This window comes from Notechis scutatus, chromosome 2 (assembly GCF_049901735.1).
Source record: "Notechis scutatus isolate UNSWTSFEM ecotype Mainland chromosome 2, rNotScu1.2, whole genome shotgun sequence".
Classification (NCBI taxonomy): Eukaryota; Metazoa; Chordata; class Lepidosauria; order Squamata; family Elapidae; genus Notechis; species Notechis scutatus.
This window is the reverse complement of record NC_142010.1, coordinates 20,340,489-20,346,492: the sequence shown is the minus strand read 5'-3', so window position 1 is coordinate 20,346,492 and position 6,004 is coordinate 20,340,489. Positions and strand designations below refer to the sequence as shown.

The following is a 6,004-nucleotide window of genomic DNA, read 5'->3' as shown; positions in this document are numbered from 1 at the left end:
GAGGGAGGGGACGACGCCCAGAGATGGAAGGGGATGCAGAACAGCAGTTAGGAGGGAATTACAGAATAACAGGGCTGGGAGGGGACCCTGGAGGTCTTCTAGTCCAACCCCCTGCTCAGGCTGGAAACACTGTAGTACCATCACAGGCAAAGGGTTGTCAGATCTCCTCCTTCAAAACTCCCCTTTGTCAGGAAAAGGGAGTCTGTCTGCATGCGCTTAATTCTGACAGGGGAGTCCTCAACTTATAACTATTTCCATAGAACGATGAACAATCAGGATTCTCCCTTAACAGCAAATGCTCCATTGCTCCTTTGCAAGCAGTCCTGGACTCAGAACCGTCTGTTTAGTTCGAAGTTCCAAAGGGCACTGAGAAAAGTGATTTAGGATGGTTTTCCCTGTTGAGGTAATTCCCCGTTACGAGACTGAGCGCATACAGGGAGACATATTTGAGAGAAGTGTTTGAATAATACACACACAGTACACAGATACACTGTACAGTAAATGTAGGTTTTTACTTCCAGAAAAGTTTAAGCAAAGTTCAAGATAAACAGTCCAAAAGTCATTCACAGGTAAATCAGTCAGTTTTTCAATCCAGGGATAATCCAAATATCAAATTCCAGTGTCAAAAACAGTTCAGTATCAGACTTACATTAAATCCAGTAATATCAGTCAATTAGAAGAAATGGAGCAATACTTTCCAACAGAAGGAATCAGAGATACACTCACACTCTCTTCTGAGACTCAGACTAAACAACCCAGGTTTCTGGCTCCATCTTATGGCTGTTTGAGAAACCACACCCAATTACAGTTTTGCATTTTCTTAAAGATAGTTTTAAAATGTTTATCCTGGTTTATATATAATTCCAACCCAAATAGCTGTTAGGTGACCCATATTCCTAACATTCCCCACTCAAGGAAGGCCAGTGGCAGCATCCCCATGGTTATGTGGTCAAAATTCAGCTGCTTGGCAACCGACTTGTATTTATGACGGTTGCACTGTCCCCGGGTCATGGGATTGTCTTTTGCGACCTTCGGACAAGAAATGGGGGAACCAGATTTGCTGAACAACTGTGTTACTAACTTAACAACTGTGGTGATTCACGAAACAACCCCAACAAGAAATATCCTAAAATGCCACAAAAATTCACTTACCAAATGTCCCACTTAGCAATGGAAATTTTGCACAGAACGGCGGTTGTAAGTGGAGGACCACCTGTGTCTGAAGAGTCAATGGGGCCCATCTGAGAGCAAGGCAACTTTGAGATGTATTAGACAACCACAATTCAGTCCAAAGTTTCTTGCCCCAAAAGAGTAGAATAAAGATAAAAGGGGGATTTTCCTCCCTGCTTTTTTCTGATACTGTCCCCAATAAACGCAGAACCATTTATTTCTCAGTAAGAGAGTCCAACTAACGCTTCCATTTTGTTTTCAAAGTTTTTTATTCTTTAGACAAACATAAACAAAACAAACAAAAAACATAAAACCATCTTTCAAGTTACATACAGTGTGTCGGTTGGTACAAATCTCTTGTGCACAATCTTTACAGTCATTCCCTTCTAATTCAAATTAGTCCTCATATTATAAATCAACTATATATATTTATATTATTATCATTATTATTTGTTTATTAGACTGTTACTACATTCCATCATTTTATATGAGCAAATCCCCATTTTTACTTAACCTTTTATAACATTCATTTCATCATCACCAATCTATTCAAAAATAATCTATCCTTACATTACTTTGTCTCTATAGTTTTATTGTACTTGTATTATAAAGTATTTCATTTCCCTATTTTATTATTTTAACCATTGATAAATCCCATATCTTATAAAATTGTTTATCTTCTTGCTCTCTAATTTCAAGTGTCAATTTACTCATTTCTGCGCTCCATTATTTTCTCAATAACTTCATCTTCCATTGGAATTTTCTCATTTTTCCGGTTTTTAACAAATACAATGTTAATACATTTACAATCAAATATATCAATTCTCTGCTGTATATTTCAGGTATAATACCCAATAAAAATATCTCTGGTTTCAAATCTATATGTTTTTTTGTCATTTTTTCCAACCACGTGTGGATTTTAGTCCAATATCTTTTAGCCTCTGCACACATCCACCACATATGATAGTAAGATCCAGATATCTGATGATACTTCCAACATTTCTCTGACTTGTTCTTAAACATTCTTGCTATTCTTGCCAGGGGTAAATGCCACCTGTAAAACATCTTATAGAAATTCTCTTTATATGCTGTTGTCATTGTCATTTTATAATTTCGAGACCATAATTTTTGCCATTTTTCTAAGTCTATCCCATATCCAAAATTCCCCAAACAATCATTATTTCTTTGACTTGTCCTTCTTCTAGTTTAACCTCTAATAAATGTCCATATAATCTTTTAATTATCTTTTCATCAGTACCTGTCAAAATTTTATCCAACTCAGTTAATTTATCATAAAAACCTTCTGTTTTAAGATCTTTATTATATCTAGATTATATTTGCACATATGAAAACCAATTCATTCTTATTTCTTGTTCTAATTCTTGCATAGATTTAAGTTCACCCTTTTCATTTAATATTTTGCCATGTCTGACTGTTTGTTCCATTTTATAAATTACTAGATATGCAAATGCTGCACTAGTTGACAGCCAGACTGGTATTTTTAGGTAATATTGTCTTTTAATTTTCTCCCATATTAATAGTAAAGCCTCTTATATGTAGTGCCTCCTAAAATACCCATGCGTTTTAGTCCCCTTGTACCATAAGAAGGCATGCCATCCTAATAACAAATCATGGCCTTCTAATGTCAATAATCTAATATTCCTTAATGTTATCCATTCCTTAACCCACATCAATGTTGTCGTCTGATAATATAATTCCCAGTTGGGTAAGCCAAAATCTCCTCTTGTTCTAGAATCTTGTAGTAATTTTAATTTAATTCTCGCCTTCTTTCCCTGCCAAATATATTTCTATACTATTTTGTTTAAATCTTCAAAATAATCTTTCCGTAACTTGATTGGAATTGTCTGGAACAAATATAAAATCCTTGGTAATATATTAATCTTAATTGTACCAGGGGCTATTTTGAGCCCACTAGGCCGCAGACCGGCAGGGGGGGGGACCGGCATGGTGGGACTTTCAGGGTCAGAGGCGCCATTCCGGGGCACAAAGTCCTGGGCCCCGCCTCCCTTGCGTTTAAAGGCCTTAGGGGGGGGATTCTTCGCTATAAACAGGGGGCTCCTGGGAGGCGGGGAGCAGGGTAGATATTCTCCCTATTAAAGATAATTCAAATTTTCCCATTTTGCCAAGTCTGTCACAATCTGTTGTTTTGAGTTTATAATAGTTGTCCTCTTTAAATGTGCCACATCTAGCTGTTAAGTATATTCCTAAATATTTAACTTTGTTTGTGACCTGAATCTTCAAAGTCTCAGCCAACTCTTTCTTTCTTTTTTCAACTATGTTCTTTGTCAGAATCTTTGTTTTATCTTTATTTATTTTGAAGCCAGCCACCAATCCATACGCCTTAATTTTTTCTATTAATTTGGGCACTGTTTCTCATGGATCTTCTAAGATAAAGAGCAGGTCATCCACAAATGCTTGTAGTTTATATTCTTCCTCTTGATTTTCATTCCTTTTATTTCCCTAACCTCTCTAATACTTTTATTTAGTACCTGCAAGGTCAACACAAACAACAGAGGTGACAACGGGCAACCTTGCCTACTTCCTTTCTTAATATCAATATTTTCTGTTAATTCTCCATTTATCATTACCTTTGCTGATTGCCTACCAATATTGCTTCAATGGTTTGAATAAATTTCCCACCAAAGCCCATCTGCTCCAATTGTAATAACATAAACCGCCAATTCACATTATCAAAGGCTTTTTGTGCATCTAGGAATATCAAAGCCATTTGCTTCTCCAAATGTGCCTCATAGTATTCCAAAGTGTCCACAATTATTCTCATATTATCTTTAATTTGTCTCTTTGGCAGAAATCCATTTTGATCAGAGTGTATAAAATTATTCAAGTATCTTTTAAGTCTTTATGCCATTATTGAAACAACAATTTTATAATCTGAGTTCAGCAGTGAAATAGGTCACTAACCCTTCCATTTTGAAGTGGAAGAAAACCTCTGAGCTAGGAAATATTTAATGATTTAAAAGGACTGAGGTAAAAAATTGTTTAAAAACTATTTAAAAGGTCTGAGGGAGGAAATATTTAATCCCTCCATTTAAAAATATTTGAAGTTCAGAAGAAAAACTACTTCTGCGCAGTACAGATGGTCCCTGACTTACATCATTTCATTTAGCGACCGTTCAAAGTTACAACGGCACTGAAAAAGTGTGTTTTTCGCACTTACGACTGTTCAAGCATCCCTATGGTAACATGATCAAAATCCAGACACTTGGGAATTTACTTGCATTTATGACGGTTGCAGTGTCCCGGGGTCACGTTCCGATGAGCAACGTCAATAGGAAAACCAGATCTGCTTAACAACCATGTTCCTAATTTAACAACTGTGGGGATTCACTGAACAACTGTGGCAATAGAGGTCACAAAATGGAGGAAACTTCACTTAACAAATCTCTCACTCAACAACTAAAATTTGGGGCTCATTTGTGTCGTCAGTCAAGGACTACATGTGCAAAATATTTCTTCTAGTTAAACAGCTCCAAGTCATTTGGAGCAGGCCGGATGCATTGCGTGCTGGACCGGCCCCTCCCCGGTTTAGTGGAAGGGAAGAAAGTTCCGATACGTCAGATGACGACACAAGTTTTACCCCCCCCACACAATATAGAGCCTGCTTCATGTTTGCAGGGATTCTGGCATATTCGCCATTTCCTCCTCAAGAATTGCACTTCTAGCGTGGTTGAAAGAAGGAAAAAGATCGTCCTGAACAAAAAGGCCCTTTTGCTTTTCGTTATCTTTCCTGCCCCAATGCTGAGTCCATTGCCAGATATGTCAAGGCTTCAAACGGAACACATGGAAGAGAAGGTTGAAAGCAAAAACTTTATTGTGCAGAAAAAGTAACCTAAGGAAATCTCTCCCCCTTTCTCTGTACCTCTCTGTCTATGAGAAAGGAAAGGGGAAGATGTGGAAAGGAAAAAGGCAACGGCTTCCGACTCCCTTTGGATCAGTAATAACATCAAAGCAAAACATTTTAGTTTTAGATACCATGTTTCCCCAAAAACAAGACACGGTCTTATATTATTTTCCGCTCCAAAATAAGCACCAGGATGTACCCACTTACCTAACGACTACTGCAGCCACGCCTCCCCCGCCCCAACACCTATCATGCTACTACTCGGCATCTTCTGCGTTGTACTGTGCCATTGCGCATTTGAGCGATGGCATCATTGCGATGAGCCTTAAGGCATTCGGCCACAAGCGGCGGCACCGGCACGACAAGCCTTGTGGCGTTCTGCTGTTAGTTGGCGGCACATGCACGACGATCCATATGGCGTCTGGCCACGAGTGGCGACATCAGAGCGATGAGTTACATGGCATTCTGCTGTGAGCGGCGGCACCGGCACAACGAGCCATGTCGCTTCTGCTTGCAAGCTGCCACAACCGTCTGCAAAAGTCAGGCAGCAGTGCAACAGGTGTCAGGATATGGGAGGTCTGACTGTGGCTGCCCTCAGGTAAGTGGGGAAGGAGCAGGGATGGGATTCTACCGGTTCGGACCGGTTCTATAGGACCGGTTCTTCTGATTCTGCACAGTTGGAGAACTGGGAAACCATGTCCCTGGCTGGCCACACCCCTCTCCGCCCAGTCAGTCCTTATCGCGCATGTCTGACATAACTGACTGCGTTCTTCCTGCCCAGTCACTCCTTAAGGTATTTTTTTTTTCCCCCCTTCCTGATCAGCTGTGATCAGCTGTGCCAGGATCCCCCTTGGTGCTATCTCACTGCTTTGGCCTGGAGGCAAAAAGGGACGCGCTCCATTTTTTGCCTTCCTGGGCCCCATGGAAACCTTCTGGGAGCAAAAACGCCCC

At 39.6% G+C, this 6,004-nt stretch overlaps 1 protein-coding gene across 1 annotated transcript in view; it reads right to left on the bottom strand.

Moving 5' to 3' along the window:
* LOC148131887 (uncharacterized) overlaps positions 1–6,004 on the bottom strand; it is a 91,217-nt gene that overhangs the window by 45,721 nt on the left and 39,492 nt on the right.